Raw genomic sequence first — 13,458 nt, forward strand, 5'->3', positions numbered from 1 at the left:
GCCCTAGACCGCGGCCCGGAAGTGAAGACAACTTTCCAGGAGCCTGCGCACTTAGCGGGGAGGGGAAACGTTTGAAAAACGTTTCTGATTGGTTAAAATAGAACAGTGGACGAGGGCTGAGAAAAGAAGTGTAGCCATTGGCTGGAAGTCGTAGACAGATTCTCTGCGCTCTCTATTCTGGTAAGTACGTAGGAGCCAAGGTTTAGAAAAGGCGCAGTAGCCGGGCGCGGTGGCTGGTGCCTGTGATCCCAGCACTTTGGGAGGCTGAGGCTTGCGGATCCCCTGAGGTCAGGAAGTCGAGACCAGCCTGGCCAACATGGTGAAACCTCGTCTCTACCAAAAATACAAAAATTAGCCTGGCGTGGTGGCGCCGCCTTTAATCCCAGCTACTCGGGAGGCTGAGGCAGGAGAAAGGCTTGAGCCCGGGAGGCGTAGGTTGCAGTGAGGCACTGCAATGCAGCCTGGGAGACTGCGTCTCAAAAGAAAAAAAAAAAGAAAAGGGTCAGTGAGGGTCTGAGGTAACCGGGCCTCCTCCACCTGACAGGGCTTCAGCGGCTGCTGTTCATCATTGTATCCCCAGCACCTCAGTCCCAACCATTTTCAGACCATTGGCCCAGAAGTTTGTAAGTAAAGGGTTGTCTGAAAATACAAAGCCGAGGTGTGTGAGACTGGCTCATTGTCTTAGTCAGTTTGCATCTGTATCTTCAGTCGGGTCTTGAACCTCTTACGCTTGGATAAAGATAACTAGAATTAGGAGCTTTTCAAGGGCAAAATAAAAGTTAATGCTCAAATAAATGCCTTGGTAACCAAATCTTGTAACTCCAATTCAGCTTTTAGGTGGAATGGGGGTATTCAGTGGTCATTGTCAAGGTGTTTGGAGTTCCAAAATATCTTCAGACAACCATATATATATATATACACATACACATACACAACTGCATGGTATTCCATAAACCACCCTTTAGTCTATTTTTATTTCGTGAATGTGCACACAATATCTTACCCGAATGCATAAAGATGATCATTATATGCCTTTTTTTTTTTTTTTTTTTTTTTTGAGACGGAGTCTCGCTTTGTCGCCCAGGCTGGAGTGCAGTGGCGTGATCTCGGCTCCCTGCAGCCTTAACCTCCTGGGTTCAAACGATTCTCCTGTGCGTCAGCCTCCTGAGTAGCTGGGATTACAGGCATGTGCCACCACACCCAGCTAATTTTTGTAGTTTTGGTAGAGACAGGGTTTCGCCATGTTGGCCAGGTTGGCCTGGAACTCCTGACTTCAGGTGATTCGCCCGGCTGCACCTCCCAAAGAGCTGGGATTACAGGCGTGAGGCACCGTGCCTGGCCATGTGCAATTTTTTTCTTTTTCCTCCTCCGTGCTGTGGATTTGCCATTTTTTGCTTCTACAAACTGCTGTTGTAAATGTTGCATCCTGAGAACTGTTGGTTTTATTTACTACTCCAAGGGATAGATTCCAACAGAATTGCTAAATGAAAGAATATATATCTTGGTTAATTTGACCAAACGTCAATTGCTACATTAAATTACTTGAATTTTTTAAACCCATTAACAATTGTGTAATGAATATACTTGCACGTATGTTTTTGAACTCTAGTCTCATTATTTCCCTTGAACAAATTCTCAAGGGAAAATTACTGAACTAATTTTTTTAAATATTTTTAAAAAATAATCTTTGCCAATCTACTAGGTTAAAATGATAGCCCCCCTCCCAACCCACCGCCCTGTTTTTTTGTTGAGAGGGAGTCTTGCTCTGTCACCCACGCTGGAGTGCAGTGGTGACATCTCGGCTCACTGCAATTGAAAGTGTAAGAATATTTGGTATCCTTAGTTTGGTGACTATCTAAACCACTTTAGGAGGAATATAGTATTTCATCCTAAAAGAGCTGTTTTTTGTTTTTTGTTTTTTTTTTGAGACGGAGTTTCGCTCTTGTCTCCCAGGACTTTTCGAGGCCAAGGTGGGTGGATCACTTGAGGTCAGGAGTTTGAGACCAGCCTGCCCAACAGCAAAACCTCATCTCTACTAAAAATTAGCTCGGTGTGGTGACGGGCGCCTGTAATCCCAGCTAATTGGGAGGTTGAGGCAGGAGAATCGCTTGAACCCGGGAGACAGAGGTTGCAGTGAGCAAAGATTGCACCACTGCACTCCAGCCTGGGCGACAGAGTGAACCCCGTCTCCAAAAAAAAAAAAAAGATACATGTAACAAAACGAAAATAGATGCACATACATAAACATATATATATACACACACGGTGCACTACACACATACACATAACAAGCACTTTTACCATAGGGTTGATATGTGATTTAGAGAACATATGATATGAGATTTAATTAGAGAGGGACAGAGTCTCACTGTCGCCTAGGCTGGAGTGCAATGGCGCAATCTTGGCTCACTGCAACCTCTGCCACCCAGGTTCAAGCAATTCTTCTACCTCAGCCTCCTGAGTAGCTGGGACTACGGGCCCACGCGGCCATGCCCAGCTAATTTTTTGGATTTTAGTAGAGACAGGGTTTCACCATGTTGTCCAGACTGGTCTTGAACTCCTGAGCTCAGGCAATCCGCCCGCCTCAGCCTCCCAAAGTGCTAGGATTACAGGCGTGAGCCACCGCACTTGGCCAAGAACACATATTAAAAGTACTTGGGGCCGGGCGCGGTGGCTCACGCCTGTAATCCCAGTGCTTTGGGAGGCCGAGGGGGGCGGATCACAAGGTCAGGAGATCGAGACCACGGTGAAACCCCGTCTCTACTAAAAATACAAAAAATTAGCCGGGCAAGGTGGCGGGCGCCTGTAGTCCCAGCTACTCGGGAGGCTGAGGCAGGAGAATGGCGTGAACCCGGGAGGCGGAGCTTGCAGTGAGCCGAGATCGCGCCACTGCACTCCAGCCTGGGCGACAGAGCGAGACTCCATCTCAAAAAAAAAAAAAAAAAAGAAAAGTACTTGGGATTATGCTAGGTACTTAGTAAATGCTTAATACATATTAGATATTGTTATTATATGTAGTTTAGGTATCTGTTTGCTTTCAAATTTGCAGCATGAATGTAAGGAACTATTCCTTTTATTTTGCCTCTTCTTTCAAAGACAAATCATTTGTGTTTTTTGCTACAGCCCTAGGAAATCTCTTGCTTCTCCCCATCTCCTGTACTGATACTGAGTGTCTGCCCTACTAAAGGAATATAAAATTCAAATCATAACAACATGACTGCATTTTCAAGGACCATGTGAATAACAATTGTTCACATTTATGTAGTGTTTTACAGTTTATAAAGGGATTACATCTGTTTGACTTACAGCAAACTTGTGAGCTAAATAAAGATAATATTAAGATTTTCTCCCTCTTCTAGATAGTGTATTAGTTTGCTAGGAGTGCTGTAACAAATTACCACAGACTGGGTGACTTGAGCAACAGACATTTACTTTCTGAAAGTTCTGAAATCTAAAAGTCTCTGATCAAGTTGTTGGCAGGGTTGGTTTCCTTTGAGGCTTCTCATCTTGCCTTGCAGAAGGCTGTCTTCTCCCTGTGTCTATACGTGGTCTTACCCCTGTACAGCCTGTGTACTCATCTCCTTTTCTTACAAGGACATCAGCCATATTGGATTAAGGCCCCCTAATAGCCTCATTTTAACTTAATTACCTCTTTAAAAACTGTATCTCCAAATACAATTGCATTCTGAGGCACTGTGGATTAGGACTTCAGCATATGAGTTTGAGGGTAACACAAATTCCACACATAACAGATGGAAGAACTGAGTCTGTGAGGTCAAGTGTCTTGCCCAGGTTCAGAGCACAGTCAGGACTTGTTTTCGTACTGGACACCTAAGCAACAAGGAAACTTCTAATTTTCACTTTCTAATATATCATGGAATTTTTTCCATATCAATGAAGACATTTCTACATAATCCTTTTTAATATTACCTAGTTTCCCATTGTGTGAACATAATTTATGTAAGCAATCCTGTATTGATCTAAGATGTTTCTTGCACTTAAAAAAAAATACGCCTGGGCAACATAGCGAGACCTTGCCTCTGTAAAAGAAAAAAAAATTATCCAGGAGTGGTGGTGAGCACCTGTAGTCTCAGCTACTCAGGAGGCTGAGATGGGAAGATTGCTTAAAGCCAGGAGTTCGAGGCTGCAAGTGAGCTCTGATTACACTACTGTGCTCCAGCTGGGCAACAGAGTGAGACCCTGTCTTAAAATAATAATAATAACAATAATAATAATTCTACTATGAGCATCCTTGTAATTAAATATTTGCTGCTAACCTTTATCATTTTGTGAAGATGAATTCCTAAAAGTAGAATTGTTGAATCCCACATTATGCGGCTTTTAAAGATACTTGTACTTTACATTTTTTAAGAGTAAGTGTTGCACGTCCTACAATAATCATGGTTAAATGTTAAGTAGTTATCTTTTTTATAGTAATGTTTTATATTCATGAGTCTACACATCCATACACATGCACAGATATATCTCAAATAGTTTGGAGATTGCAAAATTAATCAAGGAAGGACTAGAGAAATTATTGTGAATTCTGGAGGAGGCTGACTCATTAATTTCATGAGTGGATCTCCAACTCCAACACAATGTTTGGCACTGAGAAACCCTCATTGAATATTTGATGAATATCTGAATGATAATCTAAGAATATAGTGCCTCACATTTGCCTAAAAATAATCTATTTCTTTTTGCTGCCCCTGGGAGAGATGGTAAAGTTGTAACTACTGGCAAAATAGGATTTCATTTTGTTTTAACTCTAACAAAACATGCTTACATTCCAGATCAGATGGCTTAAAGTTACTATTAGCAATAGGCTTAAAAATACCCACACAATGGAAGTGTCATTTTAAAAAATAATTTATAGACTTTATAGAACATCACTAATGAATTCAGCTTTCAAGAGCAGGAAAAAGTTCACCGCTTTAATCCTGTTAATTGCCTTTATTCTGGCTATAGAAATTTTAGAAGTTCTAAATTATAAGTTCATTGCAAATATTCTTTTTTTTTTTTTTTTTTTGAGACGGAGTCTCGCTCTGTCGCCCAGGCTGGAGTGCAGTGGCTGGATCTCAGCTCACTGCGAGCTCCGCCTCCTGGGTTTACACCATTCTCCTGCCTCAGCCTCCCGAGTAGCTGGGACTACAGGGGCCCGCCACCTCGCCTGGCTAGTTTTTTGTATTTTTCAGTAGAGACGGGGTTTCCCTGTGTTAACCAGGATGGTCTCGATCTCCTGACCTCGTGATCCGCCCGTCTCGGCCTCCCAAAGCGCTGGGATTACAGGCTTGAGCCACCGCGCCCGGCCTGCAAATATTCTTATTTGATTATTTGGCTCATATAATGGCAAAGGAATAGAGGAGGTTTCCAAGGGTTGGCAAATAAATAATTACCTGTCATATCTTCAAATTCTCCCAATGAATTGTTACCTTTTTCATTGCATTTGCAAATGTAGCATCACAAAATTTCCATTGTTTTTTCAATTCTGTTTCTCATAATCTATAAAATATTCAGCAGCTCAATTTAAAATAGAGAAATAACAAAAATGCATTAACCCTTCAAATTGCAGCTAAACACATTACTTTGGTGTAAAATGCTATAACCTAAAATCCTTTCTTTACTCATTGAGTGCATACTATGCTTGAAGCATTATGCTAAAAACAGAACTACATATGTGTTACATTCTAAATTCTAACTGTTTGACAATTTGCTTTTTTTTTTTTTTTTTTCCAGGATAGAATGTGGTTTTTTCATCCCTAAATGTTTTGTGGGATTATTCCTGCTTTTTGACTTCCCTTTCTTTATTCGTTAAGGTTTTCCCCCATTGTTTTATTATTTGATTTGTGTATAGGTAAATAATCATTCTATCCATTTTACTTTCTTCTCTTCTCTTCTACCTTTTATTACTTACTGAGTTGACTCTTTCATATGTCTTCCATTGTGTTTTCTTACCTATTTTCCTGATTTTTTTTTCCTTTTAAGTACTGTATTAGTGACTTTGGGGAGGACAACTAACTTGTGGAAAATGTTTATATCAACGTTAGCTCTAATTCTAGTTCTCTTGAAGGCAGCTCTGGCCTAAATTAATGGACCCTAAACTCTTTTGATCAGATACTCCATCAGTAAAAAAATGTTTTAACACTCCCCCAATATATGAGTATATATTTATGTACAAATGATATACATGTAATATACATTTATGAATATAAATAATTATATAATGTATGATTTAAAAACAAAAATTGACAATGGAAATTAACAAAGGATGAGATTAAAATATATATGTTGATGTTCGAATACTTCTTCTCTGAGCATCAGTGGATCATCTTGTGCACCACTGTGGAGGCCACTAGCTTGGGCTTTATGCTTGTCAGACAAGTAAAGAAGTCACTGAGTGTCCTATTTGCTCTAGTCCCTTTTAGAATATTCTGAGGAAAATGATGACGATAACTTCAAGATTCATATTTGGAACCCAGGACATTAAGCTGAACAGTAATATATGTGCATTTGAAAAATCAAACATTACAGAACTATACAATGAAGAAAGTGAAAGTCTCCCAGTTTTCCTACTATCTAAAGGAAACCATTGTAATTGGTTATTGGCCTCCAAATTTGTTTTAAATGAACATATTAACATATATTATTATCGTCTTTAACCAAAATGTGGCCATTCTCATTTATACAAGTTGTTTCATTACTTAATTTTCCAAGGATATCTTTCTGTGTTGATAAAAAGAGATTGTTCTTTTAAAAGGATGCATGGGCCACATGCCTATAATCCCAGTATTTTGGGAGGCCAAGGCAGGCAAATCTCTCAAGCCCAGGAGCTCAAGACCAGCCTGGCAACATGGTGAAACTACCATCTCCACAAAAATACAATAATTTGCCGGCCTTGGTGGCTCCCACTTGTAGTCCCAGCTATTTGGGAGGCTAAGGTGGGATGTTCGCTTGATCCTGGGAGATCAAGGCTGCAATGAGCCGTGACTGCACCAGTACACTCCAGCCTGGGTGACAGAGTGAGATCCTGTCTCTAAAAAATAATAAATAAATAAATAAATAAATAAAAGGATGCATGTATTCCATTATGTGATGTATCTTAACTTATTTAATAAGTATTTATTCATACTCATTTCCAATGTTTTGCTCTCATAAGCAATGGTACAATAAAAATTCATGTACATATATTTTTGCATTCTTCCATGAGTATTTTCATAAGATAAAAGTGGAATTCTGGGTGTAAGGATATGAAACATTTTTGGAAAAATAAAATTTTCCATTGGTATTACTTAATTGCCCTCCAAAAGATAGCACTAATACCCTCCCCAAAAGATTGGCTGCTTATTTTCCCACATCCTCTTTAGCGCTAAAAGCTATTAATGTTTCAATGTTCTTTTTGGTCTGGAATGAAAAAAAAATTTACTTGTTTTAATTTACCTTTGTTTAATTGCTAATGTGACTGAGGATTCTTTTATATATTGGTCACTTATATTTGTGGGAGCAATACTTTTTTGTTGTTTCTGTTTTTAACTTTTCATTATGGAAATTTGCAAACATACACAAAAGAAACATCATGCTTTAAAAATTGTCAGCGTTTTTGCCAAACCAAGACATCATATTATTTTATACAGGAAGAGTGGAAGATGTCATTTAATGCCCTTTTGACCCAGGCACTCACTCCTAATTCCTTGACTTTCCATAATAAGTTGTGAACTGTCTTGCAGCAGTGAAAACGTAGTTGCTGATTTAGGTCACCAGAGGGCAGACCACAGGGAAAAAGAGAAAAAAGGAAAGGAAATAAACATCTACCAAGATCCTGCTTCAGTGTGACCCAGAGGTCTTGGGGAGCTTGCTCTACCATTAATACTGGAGAGGAGGGGAGATTAATCAGAGGCATTGTTTTAAACCATAGTAATGCATTTAATTATCTGATAGTAATATATTTACTTATCTGAGAGTAATGTATTTTATTATCAGGTAAAATATCTATGTTTTCTCATGAATTTCTAATCATTCTTTTATGGCCTCCAAAAATAATGTTTTAATTAGAATTGCATCAAATCTGTAAGACAGCTTGAAAAAAATAAAGGTCCTTATGATATTTATTTTTCCTGTTGAAGAATATGGTGTTTTCCCCATTTAAGTCTTCATTTGTATCTCTCAATCAGCATTGTAGTTTTCCTTATAAAGATCATGCATATCACTCATTTTGCTTGGGTGAGTTTATTTTACATATATTCTAATTGGATTTTGATGATTTTACAGAAATGTATTGATTTTGGCAGCATTAACATTTAATATCTGTGTTTTTACTTATTTGTTTATTTATTTATTTTTGAGGTAGAGTCTTGCTCTGTTTCACAGGCTGGAGTACAGCAGCGCAACCTCGGCTCACTGCAATCTCTGCTTCCCAGGTTCACGCCATTCTCCTACCTCAGGCTCCCGAGTAGCTGGGACTACAGGTACCCACCACCACGCCTGGCTAATTTTTTGTGTTTTTTAGTAGAGACGGGGTTTCACTGTGTTAGCCAGGATGGGTCTCGATCTCCTGACCTCGTGATCAGCCCGCCTCAGCCTCCCAAACTACTGGGATTACAGGTGTGAGCCACTGTGCCTGGTCAATGTCTGTGTTCTTTTATTAATTATAGTAGTTATGAGTTGATTCTTTTTAATTTTCTTGCTATGCAAACATATATTCTAAAAAATATTTTTTGTTGTTTTTGCCCTATCACTGTTTCTCTTTTTTCTGTTTCGTATTTTATTACAGTTACTAAAGATGATAAACAATGTGAAATGTTTAGTAATGATGATAAAGAATAAATCTTCAGACCAAGCACGTGGCTTACACCCTATAATCCCAGCACTTTGGGAGGCCAAGGTGGGAGGATTGCTTCAGCCCAGGAGTTTCAGACCAGCCTGGGCAACATTTTGAGATCCTGTCCCTATAGAACATACAAATAAAATTAGGCATGCGTGGTGTGCGTCTGTGGCCCCAGTTACTGGGGAGGCCGAGGTAGGTGGATCCCTTGAGCCCAGGAGGTGGAGGCTGCAGTAGAACTGTGATTGCACCAGAGCACTCCAGCCTGGGTGACAAAGGGAGACTCTATCTCAAAAAAAAAAAAGGAAAAAGACAAAAGAATACATCTTTACCAGGTATAACTGACTTTTTAAAATTTGTAAGAAAGGCTGGGCATGGTGGCTCATGCCTATAATCCCAGCACTTTGGGAGGCCGAGGCAGGCGGATCACCTGAGGTCAGGAGTTCGAGACAAGCCTGGCCAACATGGTGGAACCCCATCTCTACTAAAAATAAAAAAATTAGCTGGGTGTGGTGGTGCAAGCCTGTAATCACAGTTATTCAGGAGGCTGAGACAGGAGGATCACTTGAACCTGGGAGGCGAGGGTTGCAGTGAGCCGAGATCGTGCCACTGCATTCCAGCCTGGTGACAAGAGCAAAACTTCATCTCAAAAAAAAAAAAAAAAAAAAAGTAAGAAATACTCTTCATTTTGCTTATTTTAATTTTTTTTTTTTCACCCAACCTGGGCCACAGAGCAAGACTCTGCCTCATAACAAAGAAAAAAAAAGTTTTTGTAGAGATGGGGGTCTCACTATGTTACCCAGGGTGGTCTTGAAGTCCTGTGCTCAAGCAGTTCTCCCACTTTGGCCTTCCAAAGTGCTGGGATTACAGACATAAGCCACCTTGCCCAGCCCAGGTTAAGGTTTTAATGTATTTTTGAACTGTTTGTTGGCATTTTAACTATTTTGTATCTAATATTTATAGTAAGATTTGCCTTACTAAAATTTTTTGGTGTATCACATCTTTACTGAATTATAGTGTCAGAACTATGTTTAGCTCATAAAAGAACTAGATAATATACAATTATTTTCTGTTTTGTTCCAGAAAAATATATAATGATTTTTATCCATATCAGTTTTATATATTCCTAAGGCATTTCTGAAAAGAATGCTATTTTTAAAATTTAAAAGTAGAAAATAAATAAATGCCTATATCACAGTAGAGACGTTTTATAATTCAAAACCTTTAACTGTTAATAGAGGTTATTTTTTTTCTACCCCAACATGTTAAAGAAGTGCCTGCCAAACCCATTATAAAAGATTATTTCTGTCTGGGTGTGCTATGGGTTATACTATTACATAAAGCAGACAAAATCCTTTTATTTTCCTCAGCTGTTCTGCTCAATCATGGAAAGAATAAAATGATACCTAGTGATTCAGCATCTGAAATGTTATACCAAGTCAAAAGTTGCTGCATATTTACTTTTCACAATAAGCTATTGCATTTCTTAGGTGCTGGAAGATAAGAGCCACAATAAGCCATTACATTTCTTCCTAGCGTATAGATAATAAAATTCCAAGGAAGTCTTCCTTAGAAGAAAAAAGGCAGTAAATAATTTGACCCTTGTTTTATCTAGTTGTATATCTTGCCTCTAGAAGTAACTTTTCAAGCCAGCAATGGTGTGTTAATAAAGAAAAAGAAAAGAAAAATAGAAGTAACTCATGGCATGGATAATTAAAAAGTAGTTGTGATGAACTTCCAGGTGAGTAATATTGATAAAGCTTAATTATGACCTTTTCACTCACAACCAGTCATACTCCATGACAGCATCAACAGAACTTTCTACCATGATGAAAATGTTCTATTTCTGTATGTCCAATGTGTCTCTGTGTCCAGTGTGGCTCCCGAGAGCTTGAAATATGGCTTGTACAACTAAGAAACTGAATTTTCTTTTAATTTAATTTATTTACTTTGAAAAGGAGTCTCACTCTGTTGCCCAGGCTGGAGTGCAATGGCATAGTCTCAGCTCACTGCAACCTCTGCCTTCCGGGTTCAAGCGATTCTGCTACCTCAGCCTCCTGAGTAGCTGGGATTACAGGCGAGCGCCACCACACCCGGCTAATTTTTGTATTTTTAATAGAGACAGGGTTTCACCATGTTGTCCAGGCTGGTCTCGAACCCCTGACCTCAGGTAATCCGCCCACCTCGGCCTCGCAAAGTGCTGGGATTACAGGTGTAAGGCGCCATCTCGGCCTATTTAATTTTAATTAATTTAAATTTAAGTAGTCACATGCAGCTAGTAGCTACCATATTGGACAGTGCAGCTTCAAAGTATGAAATTTACTCAGTATGAATACATTAAAAACTCAGAATGTTTCACCACTAAACGTGTCCTTATTGTGCATAAATAATTTTCATTTCCAGTATTTTGACAATTGAGAATCAGTATCATTCTCTGCTGATGTCTCCAAAATTATTTATACTGGCATTTAAAAAATTTGGTTTGACACTTCCTATCTGAGCTTCCTTATTTTGTCATTCTGAGAAGGATCTGTTTCTCCCACCTTTGGCATTTTGTTGCTGCTGTTTCCCTTGGTTAACTTTGCTTTTAGCTCTGTCTCTACTTTTACATCTAATCCTACTGAATTTTTGCTATTTTTTTAATAGGTGATTTGGTTTAAATACTGGACATGAGGTTTTTGTCATGTATAAATTAGGGATAATTATATCAAAAAATGGTCATGGGTAAGCAGGAGAATCACTTGAACCCAGGAGACAGAGGTTGCAGTGAGCCAAGATCACACCACTGCACTCCAGCCTGGCAACAGAGAAAGACTCAGTCTCAAAAAAAAAAAAGTTTACCTGGCCGGGCATCCTAGCTCTTTGGGAGAGTGCCAGTTACATCCATCTCCACGGGTTCCCTGAATATCTCATTTTTATGAGTAGTTATCTCCTCCACTCTAGAATCTAAGGAATGGTTTTACAACTATTTATGGGTTATTGTGTCTAATCTTTAAATTATGTTCTTATTTTGTTGAGCATCCAGGGACATATTAATCATTTAGTCCTGGCTGTCTTGTGATTTTAAAAAATGCCTTTGGCAGTCGGGTGCAGTGGATCAAGCCTGTAATCCTAGCACTTTGGGAAGCCGAGTGGGCAGATCACTTGAGCTCAAGAGATTGGGACCCACCCTGGCAATCTCTTGGGGTTGGGTCCAAGAGATGGGGAAACCCTGCCTCTACAAAAAATACAAAAATTAGCTGAGCGTGGTGGCGTGCACCTATACTCCCAGCCACTTGGGAGGCTGAGACAGGAGAATCACTTGAACCTAGGTGGTGGAGGGTGCAGTGAGCCAAGATTGAGCCACTGCACTCCAGCCTGGGTGATAGAGTGAGACCCTGTCTCAAAAACAAAACAAAAAAAAAAAAGTTTACAAAAAAAATTTTAATGAGAACTATAAGAATAGAATCAATACTTTAGTACTGAAATTGCACCCATATCATTGAACTACGTTTCAAAGATGAATCCATTGTACTAATCCATTACCATAATTACACTCTTTTTAAAACTCACTAAAACTATGCACTTCAGTAAACACCAGTTTTACATGTAGTATCCACAGCCATATCCATTATTACTGAAACTTTAAGATTTGGTGTTTATACTATTGTAACAATCCTGCATATATTGCTTCTTGTATTTCTGTAGGAGTATAAATGTATATTTAAAACACATTCTGGTAACTTGTTAGGTCGCATGTACGGAAAAATACAGATTTTTAAAAGCCTTACAGGTCAGGTGTGGTGGCTCAAGCATGCAATCCCAACACTTTGGGAGGCTGAGGCAGGAGGGCAGGAGGGCAGGAGGATGGCTTGAGACCAGGAGTTTGAGACCAGCCTGGGTAACATAGCAAGTCAGCCCTCCCTCAGCCCCCACCATCCCTCATCTCTACAAAAAAAAAAAAATTATTTAAAAATATACTTGGAGTGGTGGCATACACAAGGAATTATTGCAATGAATTATCTTTTGATTAACAGATATCAAAGTACCATTTTTAGAAAGGTTGGAGAGAGGTTGGACCAACCATTCGTTTGATGCTGAAACTTCATCATTTAATAAATGAATTCATCATTTAAGTCATTATCTTTCAGTAGTTAGGAATAATGGTAGCTGCCTACATATAAAAAACCAAAAGCTAAGCTAATTTTAAATGAAATTATATGTGACTGCAATCCAGCTATTGAAAACGTTGAAATATTGGACTGGCTGAATATGTAACAGTTCAAACTCAAGTTTTAAAATATATTTTTCTATTATGGAGAAAATTGCCTATTAAGATTTTTTTTTTTTTTTTTTTGAGACAGCGTCTTGCTCTGTTGACCAGGCTGGAGTGCAGTGGTGTGATCTCAGTCCACTGCAGTCTCCTTCTGCTGGGTTCAAGTAATTCTCCTATCTCAGCCTCCTGAGTAGCTGGGATTACAGGCATACACCACCACACCCAGCTAATTTTTTGTATTTTTAGTAGAGACAGGGTTTTGCCATGTTGGCCAGGTTGGTCTCTAACTCCTGACCTTAAATGATCCGCCCACCTCAGCCTCCCAAAGTGCTGGGATTACAAACATGAGCCACCGTGCCTGGTCCCAATTCTTGATAAAATATAA

The 13,458-nt window shown here is 39.2% G+C and overlaps 1 long non-coding RNA gene across 1 annotated transcript in view; it reads left to right on the top strand.

Moving 5' to 3' along the window:
- The first annotated feature begins 132 nt into the window (after window positions 1-132).
- Window positions 133-13,458, top strand: part of LOC135966915 (uncharacterized) — an 87,277-nt gene continuing 73,951 nt past the window's right edge. Inside the window, exon 1 of the long non-coding RNA XR_010580637.1 lies at window positions 133-180. This is a non-coding gene — a long non-coding RNA (uncharacterized lncRNA). The remainder of the gene's footprint in view (window positions 181-13,458) is intronic.

The sequence above is a fragment of the Macaca fascicularis genome, chromosome 13, assembly GCF_037993035.2.
Source record: "Macaca fascicularis isolate 582-1 chromosome 13, T2T-MFA8v1.1".
Classification (NCBI taxonomy): domain Eukaryota; kingdom Metazoa; phylum Chordata; class Mammalia; order Primates; family Cercopithecidae; genus Macaca; species Macaca fascicularis.